This window comes from Felis catus, chromosome B2, assembly GCF_018350175.1.
Source record: "Felis catus isolate Fca126 chromosome B2, F.catus_Fca126_mat1.0, whole genome shotgun sequence".
NCBI lineage: Eukaryota > Metazoa > Chordata > Mammalia > Carnivora > Felidae > Felis > Felis catus.
Window position 1 is genome coordinate 45,787,588 of NC_058372.1, and position 20,116 is coordinate 45,807,703.

The window sequence follows — 20,116 nt, forward strand, 5'->3', positions numbered from 1 at the left end:
AGCCCTAGTTTACTCCCAAGGTTATAAAAGTCTTAAGTTCTTAAGACAAAGAAACCCCTATGTAAAAAGTCCTGAACAAGACAGAAGTCTATTACTTTCTCACTTAACCTCCTATTCCAGGATAGAAAGGGCATGTCTGACATTCTTAACATATGGCTTCCATCTCTAGATCCCATGATACTAGTGGCTTCAGCTCTCATAATCCCAGTTAGTAGGAAGTGAGAAAAGAGACTAGGCGATCCTATGTATGTTTCTTTTTAGGACTCCAATACAGAAGCGGCATGCCTCACACATGCTCACTTATCATTGGCCATTTCTTAATCAACTATTGTATCAAGTATCAAGGGAGGATGGAAAATATAGTTTCTAGCTGGCCATCCATATATCCACCTAACACTCAGGAATTCTGTCATTAAAGAAGGGGAATATAGATTTTGTTGGTCAACTAGAAGTCTTTATGGGATTATGTTAGGATGAATGAATGTTTAATGAAAGAAAAGCACTTTGAGAAATGTGTTGTATATCCATAAAATGTGGAGTTTTTTGAGAGCCATAATAGATTGATGATCTATTCATTCCCACATTTTTAGGATATCATTAAAAAAAAAAAAAAACACTCCACAGTCTCTATTAGGACCTAGTTCAAGATCTAGTACTGTGGCAGAATATGACATTGAAATCCCTAGAAATCACTCCCTAATAAAAAACATATAAGCTTAGCTTGAATGAAAAATGAAACTCCAGATGCCAGAAATGAAAGGGAACTCAAAATCAGAAAACAAATTGATGTTGCAATAGCTTGGGGAATTATTGAATCTGGATAAAGGCCCTTAGGGCTTAGGGCTTGAGTTTTGTAAACAGAATATATTTGGGCTGTAGTTTTATTTAATCCACTCTTTCAATCTTTGTCTTTTCATTGGTGTATTTTGACCATTAAGCTTTAAGATAATTACTGATATGTTAGAACTTAACACTGTCATTTTATTATTTGTTATGTTTCCTCTGGTACTTATGACTCTTTCTCTTTTTCTACCTCCCTTTAGGTTCCTTGAATAAGTTTTAACATTCAACCTAGCTTTATTTATAGTGCTTTTGATTTATCTCTTTGTATAATTTTCTATGTGTTGTATGTATTACAGTACACTATGTGATTTATCACGGTTTACTGGTATTAACATTTTACCATTTTTTTGTGTAGTATGGAAACTTCACTTCCTGTTCAGTTCCTTTACCCTCCCCACTTTCCATATCATTGGCTGGAGTATCCAATGGTATAATTTTTATTTCAATTTCAAGTATAAAATTCACAAGAGAAACTACTGCCTATTGTACGTGACCATACTTCTGCTTTGTCCATTGATCTTTCTTCCTGATGTTCCGAGTTTTCCTTCCTTTTCTCTCTCTCTCTCTCTCTCTCTCTCTCTCTCTCTCTCTTTTTTTTTTCTGTATTTCCTTTGTGTTAGAAGAACTCTCTTCAACCAATCTTTATGGGTAGGGCTGCTGGTCAAACACAAATTCTTCCCAGATGAAATACCTTCATCTGGGCATGCTTTTATTTCTCTTCATTCATGAAGAACAGTTTTATCAAAAACAGAACGCGTGGCTGACAGTTCCTTTCTTTTGGCACTTGTGACATGTTTTGCCACTTGTTTCTGACTCCATGCCTTCAGATGAGAAATGATCTGTAACATCAATTGGTGCTCCCCTATAGGTAATCAATCATTTCTCTTTGGCTACTTTCAAGACTTTTCTGTTTTTCCTTTTCAGATCTTTAATTATGATGTGTTTTGGCATGGTCTTCTTAGGAAAAAGCTTTCTTAGCCTTTTGGTCTGTTTTCAATAAGATTATAAAAGGTTTTTCTGTATATTTTTGGTAATCTGCCTAGAAGACAAAGATTCTGTGTTTTCATCGAAATAATTTCCTGTGCTTCATGTTGTCTTTATCAAGTGTTTGATTACCTCAGAAGACGGACTTTTCTCTATTAAAAGAGATAAGTTTTTTTCACAACTATATAACTTCTGTATTTGCCTTTGAAATCTTTAATTGCCCCGCAGTTAAATGGATTTGTTTCACAGTGACCTATGATCTTATTTAATCAAATGTTTTGTCTTTTGATATTTTTGACAAACTTTTCAAAAATCAAATTTTAAATTAAGTTTTGATCTTAAACTGACTTTGGGTTTTTTTCAGGTCTTCTGGAACAGCTCAAAAGATTTGTTATCTCTCCTTATAAAAGAGAGATATTAAAATAATTAGGCTTATTTGATATGTTAAACCATGTGGGAAGCATTGTCAAGTAAGAAATGATGCAAAGTTTTCTTTAGGTTATATTTATATAAAAGTATGTTATTAATATAAGTATCCTTGCAAAAGTGCTTCCCCAAGCTACCTGCATAGCCCCACAGTAAGTCATGGGATGGTAACCCAAGATCTGTCCCTGTTCTCCTTCTCCACATCAGTAAAATGGACACATTACATCAATAATATAATGTTAATATGTGAAAGGCTTGCCTTGGCTGCAGGACACTCTGCAGACTTTGCTGGAACATCTATCTGCAAGGAAGAGGGTGAGTAGTGAACCTGCAAAAATTCAAAGCTTAGGCACCACTGTAAAGTTTTGGGGCATCATATGGTTGGGTAAGTTGTGTGTTGTCCCAGAAGTTGTGATTGACAAGATGTCAGCCTGTGCAACCCCTAAGAACATGAAAGAGACAAGCTTTTGTAGTGATTTTGAAATTTGGAGGAGTTTTATTTCCACCTGCCACGGTGCCTCTGTATTTCATACTGCCTGGCGAAGGAAGGGCACATGTGACTGGGTATCAGAGCAACAAGTCACTTTTCAAAGGGCAAAAATACTAGTGAAGCAGATGCTTGGGCATCTCCCAAGCAGGGCTACCATTTGAGTTAGATGTGTCTGTGGCTCTGGAAGGTATAAGTTGGGCATTGTGGCAAAGACAACAGAAGGGGAGAGTACCTCTAGGATTTGGGTCCCAGTTCTGGAAGGGGGCAGAAACCAAATATATCCCCATAGAGTAACAGCTCCTACCAGTGTACCCAGAACTCCTACAGGTAGAGCCAGTCATGAAGGAACAAATGTTATATCTTGGTAAGAATCCCCTTCCTATCGAGGGATGGCCTGAGGATATGTTCCATTAATCCATCTCTACCATGACTTAAAATCCCAGCATGCCTATTTGCAGCAGAGGAGCATCATTTCTAATAGCCTAGAAATGCAGGTCCTAGTAGGTTCTATAGAGTATGTAAATCTTCCAAATGCCCTTGCCCCTATTTCTGTGGTGGCCCCTACAGCCTATAGAGAAGGAATGGGAGAGATTCCAATGGCACAGGGGCCTAGAACCTGTAACAAATCACAGCAGCCAGTGGACTACATTCAGAGCAGTTTGGCTAGTGATCACTCATGAGCCCTTGGCCATGAAGCCTTTGTAGTTGTAGTTGGGCCATTTGAAAGGGATTGACTCTATGATTGGACAATAGAAAGCCAAAGGGTGGGTGATCATGAATAAATGCTTGAGGGATCAGGATATGTGGGGAAAAAAAAGTTTTGGTTCACTTGCAAGAGCCTGAGGCAGTCCTCACTGTCTTCCATATCTTGGCTTCTAAGGTGCTAACAGCTCCCAGCAGTCAGGAAGCTGCCCCAGCCTGGGTATGAGTCCTAGCACCATACCCAACAGTAGATACAGCAGACTCGGTGCATAGGAAGAGTCCCCACAGTGGTGCCCAGGTGGGATGGCACATTGCCAAAGATGCCAATTTCCTTTGAAATACAGTGACTTGGTTAATTCAGTAATAGCATGTTCTGTGTGTTCTAAACAACACTCAAGACAACTGCCAAAGGAGTCTGGGGCCATCCACTGGAGTTCTAAACTGGTGAGGGATTGGCAAGTTAATTGTATTGTCCCCCTTCCTCCAACTGAGGGTTATAAATATGCCTTGGTTCTTGTGGAGTGTTTGGCCTAACCAAAATTTACCCCGTCATCATGCAAACCAGGCTGCCACCATTAGGGGATTAAAAAAGCACCATGTTCTGATAACTTTGTTGAATAGTCAGTAATCAAGGGTCACATTTCCAAGGTCATGATGTCCTGATATACAAGACTGGGTAACAGAACATGACATTGAATGGAGGTTCCATCTTCCTCATAACCTGCAAGCAGTAAGACTGATAGGAAAACAATGAAAAATTAAAGCAGCAGAGTAAATTATTAACAAGTAAAACTATCTTGGCCAGGTGTATTAAAATACTATCTCAGGCTTCAATACATCTCAATAATCAGCCAGTAGTGCCTGTTGCCCCACATGCTAGATTGGGATTCCTGCCAAGACACCCAATACTGTAAAGATATGGAAGTCACAGGAGACAGCCATTGTACCAACTCTCACTGTGAATCAATGTGCTATGCTGCTGAGAACACGGGGCCCCATCATGCCTGGAAAAGCATTATCAACTAGAATTTGCAATGAGCTTCCCACCAGGATGGGTGAGTTACTTCATACCCCCGGTTGAGGGGGAACTACTCAATCTCCACTGGGATCCCATTGCCCTGATATAAGCTGAAGCTGTTGAAACACACCATACTTGGAATGAAACACAAACCACCGAAAGAGGGGAGAAAGTGGAGATCCTGGTCTGGCATATCCTGGTCCCAGTTCATCTCCTCGCACCTGACAAGGCTGCCTCCCTCATCTAAAATGTATGTTATGTATAACCAAGTCAAGTTCCTAAAGCTGCCAGCCACCCCCCCCCCCTCCTCAAGGCTAAGGGGCACATTTTTTTTTCCCACTAGGACAATCATTTGGTGGCCACTTTTGTCTCTGCATTGTCCTAGAGGACATCATAGCACACATAGAAGCCCTTACTAAATTCACCCAACAAGCCTTAAATGATAGCTCTCAAAGTCTGTCTTTACTTAACACTGTTAATGTTTCTAATGAGAAAAGCTATCTTGCCAAACAGCATGGCCTTGGATATTATTACCACCTGTGCCGTTATCCAAAAAGAATGGTATCTGTTCATACCCGAAGAGTCTGCTAATGTATCACTTTTATTAAATCACACGAGAACACAAGTGAATGCTCTGAGTGATCCAACCCTCATTTCTAGGGGACTTAGTAAATCAGTGGTTTGGATCTTGAGGCTCTTGGTGGAAAAGATCATTACTTACTTTGGGAATCATTATTTTAATCTATGTTTTCTCTTGGCATGTGCCTGGGTTGTTGCTATAGTGTGTGCTTTCAATACAGCCTGACAGCTGCCAAATGAGCCACCGCTATGCTAATGGAATCCTTGCCCGATGGCGTAGCACACAATGTGGGAGAAGAGGGCGTGTGAGGTTATAATAACCAGTCTTGAGGGGTGAAAGTTGGGGGGAGGTCATCCAGAGGACTTGACCTCCAGCCGACCCAAGACCTGTACCAGGGCAACTGGAGGCTCCTCTCTCCTACCCCATCCTTGGAATGTATGTTCTGCCCACCATTCCCACAATCAGAGCCCTTTTACTTTATTTTAATTTTTTTAACGTTTATTTATTATTGAGAGACAGAGCATGAGCAGGGGAGGGGCAGAGAGAGGAGGAGACACAGAATCCGAAGCAGGCTCCAGGCTCCCAGCTGTTAGCACAGAGCCTGACTCGGGGCACGAACCGCGAGATCATGCCCTGAGCCGAAGTTGGCCGCTCAACCGACTGAACCACCCAGGCCCCCCATCAGGACCCTTTTAAAGGACGCAGCTTTGGGAGAGCAATGCGGTCTCAGGCCACCTGCATGATGTAAGTGAGTGAACCCAGTTAAGGACTCTAGATAAACTTTTATGATTCTGGTGGGCAGGTGTGGAGGTCTATTTGCTTTGTAGCTGCTCACGACAAGCCTCCTATGTAAGTGTCCTTGCTTGTTGAGCCTACCAATCTGTCACCTACTGGTCTGCAGTGGTCTGTTTGCCTTTCTTCTGTCTTTGCATGGGAGCCAGTTTGCAAACCCTTTTTCTCTCCTTTTGAGACTTTGATTATGTGAATATTGGATCTTAATATGCCAAAGCAAACAGACTTTGATAAGTTTTTTCAGACTATTTTCTCTGTTTTTTGTTTGTTTTGTTGTTGTTGTTTTATATTGGATAAATTCTATTGATCTGTTCTACTGACTATATCTTCAGCCATAATAACTTCTGTTTCTTTGCTGAGATTTTCTATTTTTTTTTTGTTTGTTTCAAGAAGACATATAGTTGCCAATGAAACATATTTATGATGACTACTTTTAAAATCTCCATCATATAATTTCAACATTTGATTCAGCTCGGTGTTGGCCTCTGTGATTGTATTTTGATAATTGTTAAGCGATTTTCCTGTTTCTTGTTATGATGGGTGGTTTTGTATTGTATCCTATCCTAGACATTTTTACTGTTATGATTAGGAAACTCTGGGTCCAATTTGAATTTTATTTATTTATTAGCAGAAAAATACCCTGTTTAGAGGTTTATCACGAAGTGACTGGCCTGATTTTATGTGCTGTGGTTTCCGATAAGAGTTAAGTTTTCAGAGTCTTTGAGGTATTATTTTGGTCTGCTTGGTTTACCTGGTCCTGCTGTTTTCTTACTGTTTCCTGCTGGGGCTCCCTACGGAGGCAGAAAGAGGTTTTACCAGATGAGGCAGCTTGTTGTATTTTAGTGAGGATGAGGAGGTTTCCCAAACCAGGTGCTTGTTATTGTGATTTTTCCCCCAGCGCTCTTCAGATGTTGAGGCTTGAGTTTTGATCTTCAGTATAGGAACTTGGATCTAGAAAAAGTACATATCTCGATTTGAGATAACTCCTTAAAGTTGGGACTGCAAAGAACCATTCAGTCTGTGAAAACATAATCGAGAAACTCTGCTCCTAGTCTCCGAGAATTCTACCCGCTATTAAAGACTTAGGTGAGTTTCCTCCAGGCATTGGGCAGAAAAACATTTTTGAAAAAATCTAGCACCACACATGCACATTTGTGTCTAAATTTACATTACTTAAATGAAGGGTGAATTTCAGGCTCAGAATAAATTCCACAAACAGATCTAGCTCTTGTAAAATCCCTGATGCCTTAAGAGAGTAATTCAAGGATGCTTCTTCAAGATATTCCTAGATCGGGTCTCTCTTATCTCTGATAGAAGAAAAGGCTGAAAGTTAGAGTCATAAATCAAAACACGAATGGAATGACCATAAAAAAGTGCCAGTGGCTGCTATAAAGAGTAAAACTGACATCCCCAAATGAAGTAAAATAGAACAATCTAAAAGAGATTATAAAATTACTATATTTGTAATGATGAAAGAGGTCAAAAAGGAAGAGAAACCATGACAAATGAAGAGGATGTTACGAAAGAAAATATATCGTATGAGGAATTAGGAACATCATTCATGTTCCTTGTTACAAAATTCTTCCACCCAGGTGGTACGTGCCTGGGATTGTACTTTTCCAAAAGGCACGTAATGTCACAAAAAGGCAGGCTGTGAATTAATGAAGGTAATTGTAGGCAAAGCTCTAAATTTGTCTCTAAATTGTCATCATAACAATCCTTATTGAAAAAGTAAAAAAAAAAAAAAAAAGAAAGTTTTAAAGCTTTAGGCGAGAAGAATCACAACTGAGAAGAAACACTTGTGTTGTCTCCTACCTGAAGCTTTACATTTCAAATGGTGTTTAATGACCCATGAGATGGATTAAATTGAAAGCTTAATGTGTCTTTAGGTTTTGGGCATCTTATTTTTTATGATTTATAATTTTAGTTCTCAGTTTATCTGAACTCTCCTGTGTGCCAGAAAAAAAAAAAAACAACAACAATTTTCATGTTTGTGAAGATTCAATGACATCTCTTACGAATTGGATCCGCATCATTCAAAGCTGAATGGAGTTTTCTCTTACACACACTGTACAAGCATAATTCATACATCAAGAGGAAATAAGTCGGTAGGATTTCAGACTGGCTTACAGCAGACATCCTTGAATTTGATGTAAAGCAAAAGCTACATGGTCAAATACATGTATTTAATCATCGTGTATGCGATACGCTATTATTTTCCTCAGGCAGCCACACAAATTAACAAGTATATGTTGTTATAAAGGATTGCACAAGGAGAAGCTTGTGCTTCTCCTATGAGATGTTTATTCATGTTAAAATGTGATTTTGGCTTGTATTTTATGTTGAAAGGCACGGGAAATTTCCATTGCTCCATTTTCTCCATCTCTGATCAGGTGACATATATTATTAAATTTAAGAAGAGACTATCTTATTCTCTTATTAGGCTTAATTGGAAGTCCTTCCACTTAGTGTATACTTTTTGTCAGCATTAATCTCGCAGGTAACTGTGAAACAAGAGAAGATTTTATTTGAAGCATTGCATTTTTCTTGTCCTATCCCCCTTTGTGGACTTTCTTTCATACATGCCTATATTTCTAAAGACATGTTTTGATATTAACTGTATCTTCCCAGACATGGGTCATCCTCAATCGTGATACTCTTTCCCCATCAAAACTTTCATTCCTACATGTCTTGGGTCACTGTTTTTTTACCATTGTTGAATATGAAGTTTTCTTTTTGTAACCAAATGAATATTACAAACTCCTCTCTTAGTAGCAATTGTTACCTTGATGTCCGATGAGTCAGAAACTATTATGGTGACGAGCTAACTAAATATGCATGCACATGACTTTTGAAGCAGTTTGTATTTAGTTCCACTGCATGAGACACATGTATATAATGACAGTGCATTGGAATGTAACACAATGACTCAATCTGCGAACAACGCCTGCCCTGTACTTTCATTTGTAGAACCTTTGTGGTAATTGACCCAACTATTGATCAAAATGATTAAGAACCAAAGCCTACACCTTTTTCAGGGGTAATTGCTTCGGTTTCCCATTTTCATTTCCTGCTCTGATATTATCCTCTCAGGGATTCGAGTAATAGGCATTTAAAAGATTTGTTGAATGAATTAATGGCCCCATACCTTTCTTCACGATGGGTGGTAAAGCCTTTATTGTATAAGATGTTTTCTGTTAATGTGCAAACTGGCTAATGTGCTTTTCTTTCCAGGTGACAACGTATCCGAACCCAGTTAAAGGGCAAGAGTTTTATTTTGCTTAGTTTAATTTTAGAAGACAATTTAGGAATAAAGCTTATTTTGTGACCGTAATATAGTGGAGCAGGCTGAAAAGCAAATCTCGTGTCACCTTTTCCACAATTGGGATTTATAAGTACAGTAGCCTCCCTCAGAGGTTTCTCAGGAAGATAGATTGCCGGTGCCATGTGGGTGGTTTCCATTAGGCTGATGAAATTTTTTCCAAAGACATTTTATCTCTGTTGAATGAGGATGAATAGTTTGCCTATCACAGGAACTTTGGTAGGTCGCAGGAGATTTGACCTTAAAAAGGCAACAAGCTAAGATCTGGAAAGAACCTAAAATTACAATTCCGACAAATAAAATAATGTAGAGATTCTCCAGGGTTTATAGAGATCAGTGTATTTGTTCTTAGATGCAATTGTCAAGTATTTGGTGATGCACCAGATTGGGATAGCCAAAAAACAACGAAAAGCCAATTACCGCCATCTAACGGAAGGTGAAGCAATAAAAGAAGTAAACTTTCTTCACTTGATCTTTGGTCTTTATAAAGTAACTCTATTTATGGCCTTGCTTAAAGTGATTATTGTTAACCTAAGCAGCTCAGGAACCTAATTTAAGCCAGAAGGCACTTTACAAAATTTTTGTATTTTATAAGTCAAAGATCTCTAAAAACAAGCTAACAAAATTAGCCACCCATATCCTGTGGTTTCAGTGATATCTGGCTGTGAGTTTTCAGGCCCTCTCCAATTGATTTTATTTCTTTTTTATTTTGTTTTGAAGCTTATTTGTTTCTATGGAATGCTTAATCAGTCTTATTGGAAAATAATGCTTTCTGGTGGAAGGTAGAATAGAGTTTACTCTTATTTTTCTGGATTGAATTAGATAAAACCTTTTTCAAGGAATCTTGAACCAGAGTATAGGCAGACATAGATTAACTTTGTTCTAAGTGTTATGTGTATTTCAGCTTTAATGACTTCCTTTCATTTGTGTGTATTTTTTTTTTCTGGGAGGCAAGCTATTTCTGTCTTGAAAAATAATAAAAGTATTGCAGAAATCCTCTTAGTGAAAACAATCGTGATTAACGGCTGATTATTAAATCCAAAAATTTAGTTTATATGTGGAATTACAAATATACACATGCGGTAGCCTGGCTTATCCACAGGGGATACATTTCAAAACCCCCTGTGGATGTCTGAAACCAAGGATAGTACCAAATCCTCAATATACTATGTTTTTTCCTATACATGCATACCTGTGATAAGATTTGACTTATAAGTTAGGCACAGTAAAAGATGAAAAACAATAACTAATAATAAAATAGGACAATTATAACAACATATTGTAACAAAAGCTATATGAATGTGCTTTTTCTCAAAATATCTTATTATGCTGTACTTACCTTTTAATTTCATGTGATGACGTGAGATGGTAAATGCTTATGTGATAAGATGAGGTGAGGGGAATGACTTGGGCATTGTGATGTAGCATGAGGCTACTATTGACCTTGTGACCATATGTCAGAGGGAGGATCATCTCCTTCTGAAGTGTGGTTGGCTGCATGTAACTGACAGCCAAACCGAAGGAGGGGTGAACTGTGTAGAGTTCTTATTCTGCAGGGTTCTTGTTATGCACACATAGCAGTGACCAAAAGTGATTTAAATAACACCCATTCCTCAATAAAAAGGTTTCTATTTCAGTTACCATGTGACATTAGCTAAGAGTAATCACATGAATTTCAAACTTTGTTGCTAGATCATCAAATCCTCAAATTACTGAACAAATAACAAATGTGCATCATGATTGGTGACCAATCACATCACTTCTGTCAGATTCTGTCCATGACCGGTCACTGCACATCTGTTATTCAGTTCACACACAGACAGCACAGGTGTAGTTGTGTTGCCTTCTCATTGCCCAGTGGTAAATGCATGTGATATTTTAAAACATGGATAATCCAAAAAGGTAACTGACCAACCAAGGTGAAATGCAGCAAAAAAAAAAAAACCCACAAAAAAGTGATGACACTGGAAGTAGAATTCAATTACAACAAATTATGTATAGTTATAGAAGTTATGTATAGCTATAGAGGAAATAGTTGCATATAATTATAATATATATACATATATATGTATATATATAGAGAGAGAGGGGCAGAGAGAGAGAGAGAGAGAGTTAGGGAAGAAATAGCCAACCAAAGGAATGTTGATACTTTTGGCATTCCAGAGACTCTACATATTTATCCAGAGGAACTTAGTCAAGGAAATCTATCAACATAAATGAGGTTGTAATGAAAAGGATGCCAGCAAAAATCTTAGCAATAAGAGAACTCTCAGAGATATTTCATAAACTGAAAGAACAAAAGATAAAATGTTGGAAAATGATCCAAATTTAAGAATAAGAGAATTCTCTCTCTATCTCTCTCTTTCTTTCTCTCTGTTTCCTTTCACTCTTACTCTCTATATATTTATTTTTTTCAGAACTTTTAGAAAGTTGCCTATGGAATACCACCTTTCACTGTAAATGTTTGCTCATTTTCTAAGAACAAGTACAGTTTCTCACAAAATGATGATGCAGCTATCAAATTCAGGAAATTTAACATTGACAAAATAGTACTGTCTTATCTACAGTCTATATTTCAATTTTGCCAATTGACCAAAATTTCTTTTATAATGCTTTTATTTTTCTTGGTCCAGGGTCTAATGCAGAACCATGTGTTGTGTTTGATTGCTGATTGCTTTAGTTTTCTTTTACCTGGACCAGTTCCTTTGTTTCCCTTTGATGAGGTCAGTGACTTTGTAGGATACTCTCCAGTTTGGATTTGTCTGCAGTTTCTTCATGATTATATTCAGGTTATATATTTTTGAGAGAAATATTTCATAGATTATGTTATCCTCCTCTTAGTGCATGACATCTGATTGCTTATGATGTTGCTTTATCCCATCATTCCTTATGTGGTGGCCACCTGTTCTCCGTAAATTTATTATCCTTCCTTTGTAATAACTGTGCACTGTAGGGGGAGGTTCTTTGAAACTGTGTAGGTCTACCCTTCCTCATCAGGTTTCCACCCACAAGTTTAGATTTCATTTTTTTAAACTTTTTAATGTTTATTTTTGAAAGAGAGAGAGAGAGAGAGAGCAGAAGGCAGAGAGAGACAGAGACACAGAATCCGGAGCAGGATCCAGGCTCTGAGCTGTCAGCATAAAGCCTGACATGGGGCTTGAATCCATGAGCTGTGAGATTATGACCTGAGCCGAAGTTGGATGCTTAACCAACTGAGCCACTCAGGCACCCCAAGTTTAGCTTTCTTGTATAGTTGTCTTACTGACACCAAGATGGTGTGTATTTTTCAAAAATAACTTGTCTAATATTATGATTTTGTAAAGAATTCAGATGATTTTTAAGAAAAACAACTTTTTACAAATTTTATAAATATATCATATGTATATATACATGTGATATACATATTTACATATATATAATATATATTAAAGTGGCTCCTTTTGTTTCATTATAATTTATATTTTTAAGTAATCTCTAAGCCCAACATGGGACTTGAACTCAAGGATCCCAAGATCAAGAGTCACCTGCCCTGCTAACTGAGCCAGCCAGGCACCCCTACAAATTTTGTTAAAATGAGAAGTACCTCTAAACAGGAAAAGTGGTATACACCACTGATTCTTGACAAACAGACAACTCAAGATTGGGAGAAGTGAAGGGAAAACAAAGTAGACAACTAGTTTTGCACACTCAAGGTGTAGTAGATATCATTCAGTAGTTTTTAAAGAAAAAAGGGAGAGTGTTGGTTCATCCCACAAGTTGGTTAGTTAGGGACCAATAAATATATTGTTTGTATTTGTCAAAATTGTTTTCTTTGAATATAGCTTTGGCTTCATTGTATTGGTTTTATTAAATAGTATTTTCATGGGCCAGGACTTCACAAATAATGGAGTAAAAAGCTTAGTAAACTATCTTCCCAGCAAAACAACTTTAATTGTTTGAAGTTAAACTTTAACCCATTTTAATTGGTGAAAATTATGAAAAAAAAACACAAAACCCTACTTAAGGCCACACTGGAATTATTTTGTAAGCATGCAGAAAATGGAGAAACATTCATTCAAGAGAATTTGCTAAATCTTAGAAATGAAAAATTCTGTGGCCTTGGAGCCGTCTCCTCTTCGTTAATACCACCCAGCTCTATGCTATAGAAGCTCTATGTGAGGCATGTGCAGCCAAAAAGGCAAATGCTTACTCTCCACTGAGCTCCCATTCTGGGATTAGGCTTCCATACTGGGAAAGGCAGGTTTCTGGTGTTTCTCACCACCCTCCTCTAGCCTCACATTGCAGAAATTCTATTTTAAGCAGCTGTAGCTAACACAATTTTGCAAAATCCTGAAACTAATCCTGAAACTAATCCTGAAACTCATCTTGAAACTCATATGAAAGTACAAAGGGTGCCAGAAAGCCAAAACAATCTTGATAAAGGAAAATAAACTTGAAAGACACATACTTCATAATTATAAACTTACTACAAAGTTATAGTAAACAAAACAGTATAGTACTGCAATAAGGCTATGACATATAGATCAATGGAAGAAAACTGAGAGCGTAGAAATAAATCCTTGCATTTATGGTCAAATAATTTTAAACAAGGATGCCAAGTCTATTCAATGGGAAAGGAATTAGTCTTTTCAACAAATGGCATTGGGACAACTGATATCCGTACACAAAGTCATGAAGCTGGATTTCACATCATGTGTAAAAATTAACTCTAAATGGATTGGAAACTTAAATGTATGAGGTAAAGCTATAAAGTTTTAAGAAAAAAAAAACAATTAGTTACTGTTTTCTTACAGGTGACACAAAAAAGGCAGGTGACAAAAGAAAAAAAAATAGTTAAATAGAAAATCATTAAAAGTAACAACTTATGTGCTATAAATGATCCCATCAAAAAAGTGAAAGATAAATAACAAATTAGTAAAAAAATATTTGCAAATGATATATTTGGTAATGGGCTTATACCCATAATATATTCTTACAATGTGACAATTAAACAAAAAAAAATAGCTCAATTTAAAAATGGGCAAAGGATTTATATAGACATTTCTCCAAAGAAGCTATACAAATGAACAATAAGCACATGAAAAGATGCTCAATAACATTAACATTTGGGGAGTGTAAATCAGAACAACAATAAACTCTAACTTTATACCTACTAGAATACATATAATAAAAAAGTTAGGCAAAAACTGAATTGGCAAGGATGTTAAGAAATTGGAACCTTTATACATTGCTGGTTGGAATTTATTATGTTGTAGCTATTTTGCAAAACAGCGTTAAAGATAAAAAATAGAGTTATCATATGATACACTTCCAGTCTCAGGTATATACAGAAGAAAATTGAACGCATATGTCTGCACAAAACCTTGTACACGAATGTTTACAACAGTATTATTCATAATAAACAAAGTGGACTCCAATGGACAACTCAAATGTCCATTAACTGATGAACTGATAAATAAAATATGGTATATCCACCCAAATGTTATTTAGCAATAAAAAAGGAATTTAATAATGATAAATCCTCTAACATGGATGAATCTTAAAAATATTATTCTAAGGTAAAGAAGTAGTTTCAAGGGATTGAATATTACATAATCCTTTTTATATAAAATGCCCTGAATAATCAAAGCTGTAGAGACAGAAAAAATATTAGCTGGTGCTAATGGGTAGGGGCAAGGAGTGGTTTGATGGGGGGTGGGAAAAGGAAGTCACAGTTAGTGATTACATATTTCACTTAAGAGAGATGAATATACTGTACAATTAGATTGTACTAACAGTTATATAACCCTGCAAATATACTGGAGAATAATGAATTATACCCCTTAAATCAGTGAATTACATGGCATGAGAATTGTATCTTAGTGAAACTTAAAAATTTAAGTAATTAATTAATTAACTAATTAATTAACTTTTATTTTAGAGAGAGAGAGCATGAGCAGGGAAAGGGGCAGAGGGAGAGAGAGAAGCTTATTAAGTAGATTAACATGTTGGTCATGGAGCCATCCCACAACCCTGCGGTCATGACCTGAGCTGAAATCAAGAGCTGGATACTCAACTGACTGAGCCACCCAGGAACCCTGAAACAAAAATTTAGATTGTGTTATTGATTTTATCAGTGGTCTAAGAATTATTCAAAAGAGTTTTTGTTGTTGTTGTTGTTGTTGTTGTTATTTGGTTGTTTGGTTGTTTTTTTTGTTGTTTTTGTTTTAGTTTTTAAATTGTGATTATTTTATTATTTATTTCTAGGATTATATTGTTTTCTAGTCAAATGATACCATGTTCACTACTTTCACTCTTCATTGAGATTTTTTGTGATTATTTATTTAGGCATCACACATGGTTGATTTCTGTTTCATGGATATTTGATTATAAGACGCATTCTTTGTATGTGATATATATTTGGATATATATTTATAGATAGTGGATCTCGGGATCACTATCATAGCACCGAAGTCACACTTTTATAAATTTTTATTACATAGGCCTCTACCATTTAAATGAAATCCTTGGTAATTCAGATGCAACATGGATTTTGAGAATTACTCCCTTAGGTCAGTTTTATTAATGGCATTATTTGCAATATGTCTTTTTTTTTTTTTTTTTTGTCTATTTGGTCTATGAATCACAAATTTCTGTTAAATTTTCTCTCTACTGTCTTGTTGGGTGAAAGATTTTCCTCACAGGATTTTTTATGAACTCTTGTTGGGACAGGTTCTTTCAGATTGGGGCTCCCTGTTCTGTGGGAAATGCTTTCTTTCTGTACCTTCTGGTGAGAGGGTGAGTTAAGGTGATTCCTAATGGTTCCATAGTTTTTAGTTGATTGGTGTTTAATTTACATTTGAGCCTGCACAGCTGTCTGGGGTCTGTACTTTCAAAATACGCTTGCCTCTCAATCTCAGCCATTACTTTGTATACCAGAAAAATTGTGTTACTTGGCCACACAACTTACTTCATTCTCTGCAAGTGGTGGCCTTTTCCAATTTTCAGCACGAGAGCAGGTTTGATCCTTGTCATCCACACAATTTACCCACATCGCCAACTACAGCTTTATTTAACATTATTGGAATATGCCTGATTTTCTCCTATTTAATTACGGAAACACTTAACTGAGTCCAAGAATTTCAAAAGTGTTTTACTTCTTTTATCAACTTTCACTCTGGTTGCAAGAAGTTTTTTAAAATTGTGATTTTTCTGGCTCCTTTTATAGTTATAGTTTATAGTTATAGTTATATATAGTTATATATATACTATATAACTATATATATAGTTATATATATACTATATAACTATATATATAGTTATATATATACATATATATATATAGTTATATATACTATATATATATAGAGTTTATATATAACTATATATATAGTATATATATATACTATATATATATACTATATATATATACTATATATATAGTATATATATATAGTATATATATATACTATATATATATATATAGTATATATATATATATATATAGTATATATATATAGTATATATATATACTATATAACTATATATATAGTTATATATATACTATATATATATATATAGTATATATATATAGTATATATATATACTATATAACTATATATATAGTTATATATATACTATATATATATATAGTTATATATACTATATATATATAGAGTTTATATATATAACTATATATATAGTATATATATACTATATAGTTATATATAGTATATATATAACTATATAGTTATATATAGTATATAGTTATAGTATACAGTTTGAAATTTTCATACATTCAGATAGAATTTGATTCATTATTTTGATCTTTTCCTTTCATGTAGGCATTAAAAAGTACGCAGAACTTTTTTATCAAATGCATTTTTGTAAGTTATCTCTACTGTTAAGTATTGGTTTTTTAAATTTCTTTTTGTTTAGAGGTTTAATTTGGATGGGATTCAAAAAGAGGAGTTTCAGATAAAAATGACGTAACAATGGTGGTTTTGAAGATGTTTTCTGTTTGCTCATATGATTAATATACACTTACGGAGGCATTGGGAAATAATGCATAGGACGCTCATCAGGACCATGTAGTACAATGGGGCAGAAGGAGGCGCAAGCGAATGTTAGAAGTTCCATCCAGCAATTGAGTAGAGTGAGCATTTTGGGAAACCTAACTAGAAGCAGGGAAACTGACTAGAATCCATTTATTACAAGTATTATTACAATAATCTAAGCATGATCAGAGAGAAAGAAGCAGAGGCCAGAGATGCTGAAGAGGTAGAATTGCCAGCACTTGGTGGCTGTTTGTATTTGGGGAGATTGAGGAGGGAAATAGAAGGAGGAATAAGACATAATTCTCAGTGTTCTACCTGGGCAACTGGCTGGACAGTAAAGAAGACTGGAGAAAGCAGGCTTACAGTCTCAGAGGGCATTTGAGACACCAGAAGAGTTTTAAATTAACTTGATTGAACTTTTTGTTGCAAATCAGAAATCTGTACCATGTATTTATGGATGAGTACACTTTTTAATTGAATTAAATTACCATTCTTGGCCTTTGAGGCAAGAGGAAACAACAAAGCCTGCCTTCTGCCTTCAGCGGTTTTCTGTGCCCAAAACTGAAAACCAAGAGACAAAACATTGTCCATAATTGAAGTGAGGAAACCCTGGCCTCAGTGACCCTAACATTGCAGCAATAGGGAAATGATTTAAAAGTTCTTTGTGGAAATGTTGATTTACAATGTAGAGCTAATAAAGATAGACTAAATTGCCCCCATATGTTCTATAAAACAGTCATCCATAACCCCCGAATTCTCCCTAATTGTGTATACTTGGAAGACAGTCAGTGCTATTTTTACCCATTGATGCATTTTTCCCCCCTCTTCATTGTGATTCATTGTGTGCTTTCCTTGGAGCAAATATAATCTGAGATTGAAACAGCCCCATTGGGAATGCTCACATTAAGCATGAGCTATTTTTTGATGCAGACTATCTGTTATAACTTAAGTAGAGTAACAGTTTTATGATCTTCATAGGCTTAGGGAGGCAGAGGACTTAGCAGGAAGGACAGTCGCACAGGTAGACTAAAGCCTGTGATTCAATAAGGCTGGATGGAGTTTCTAGAAGGAGGCTCTTTTGTGTATCTACTTTAGCTACAAACCATTCGTTGTGAATAAACATGCCATGGACATTCTAAGAAGTACTTTCCCCTCTCCTCACTTACTTAAATCATATAAACGTTCCAAATTAAGCATGGTTTACTCTGTAAAACCTATCCCCGCCCCTTTTTTTTTCTGTCAGATTTATGTGTCTCTGCCCTTGACTCAAAGAACATTTCTTATTTGCCTCCTTCATTTGGTCTTTGGCAAATGCTGCCTTGTATTGGTGTTACTTTTTAAATTCTTGAATGTGTTGTGTGTGTTCTTTAGGTTTCCTTCATGTGATCTTTTTAATGTTTATTTATTTATTTTGAGAGACAGAGAGACAGGGAGAGAGAGTGAGAGAGACTTTTGTGCTTTTGTATGAGCAAGGAAGGGGTAGACGAAGTAGACAAAGAAAGGTTGAGATACCTTTGAAGAGTTCACATGGTAATATGCAAACTTAGAATTAAATGAAAAAAAAAAATCCAAAGGGATAGAATAGAAAAAATGAGGCCTTTTCCAATTTCAACACATTTAACAATACTTAGGAAGGAGCAATGATAAGTATGGAGCTCATACGTGATGGGGATTTAAAAACTTACCAATAGAAATAAAACACATGAATAAATGAAGATAGATACCATGCTACTGGAACTAAAGACTAAATTGTTTCAAGTATTCTTTCCAAACTAATTGTGTTTTAATGTGATTCATATCAATGCCAAAAATAACTTTTAGCCAGCATTATGAAACTGAAATTTAAGAATAAACAGAGAAAAACACTGGAAAGTTTTGTCAAGAAAAACTGAAGGGTAAATTGCACCCTTCAGCCATACAAATGACACAGTCTATCATGATTAAAGCAGCATGGCAACTGTTGGGAAATAAAACAGGCTATTGGACCAATCACCAGGTCCAAAACTAAATATGTAACATAAAAGTAGACGTGACATTGAAGGAACAATTAAAGGCTGTACTGTTAAATAAACGTTTTAGAGATAATCGGGTTAATTATTTGGGAAAATGAGTTAGATTCTAAGGAGTTCAGCTCCTGACCAGAAACCTGCCTGTGATCTTGCAGGCCAGACCACAGGTGATTTCGAAGGCTTTACCAGGCGGGCCTCCTGGGGGAAGCCGTCCTCTGCACATCAGAGTTGGTGCACAGCAAGACACTGAGGCCTCTGAAGGAGGCTCGTCAAGGACTCATTTGCCCCTGTATGGCTAAAAGTCATGCAGGTGTTTTTGAGGCACGTATACATTTTCTTAAGAAATATCATAAAAATATAAAACATATTTTGCAACCAGTAAGGGAATCGGCACCATAGCATTAGTAATAAAGATTGGGGCCAAAACCACTGTCCATAATAAAATACAAAATGTACATGGCCAGTAAACATACAAAAATGCTTATGGTCTCACTGGATAAGACAAAAATCAATTTTAAGGCAAGTGAAACACACTGCATTGGTGGGTGGCTTGAGTGCCTGTGAGTCTGAGGGGTGGGGCTAGAGCAGGGCCAGACCCCCAGGTCTGTGCCTACAGGGTGAGGGGAAGAGTATCCTGACTGCCCCAGGGCTGGGCCTTCCCTGGCAGGCCTAAGCACTGGCTTCCCACCCGCAGTCCCATATAGGAGTCTGCAGAAGAAGGGTAACTAGTGTTGGGCTCAGAAAGGAGGGTTGGAGGGTATTCTACTAGGGACTCAAGGGCCATAATCCAAAGCAGGGACTGCAAATAGTTGTAATCCTCAAAAGCTTGTTGTCTTTAGGGTTTACAGGAAGAGGAACCTCAACAAAGCATCATTTGATTTTTTCTAAATGTCGAAAATGTCTCATTTTGGGCT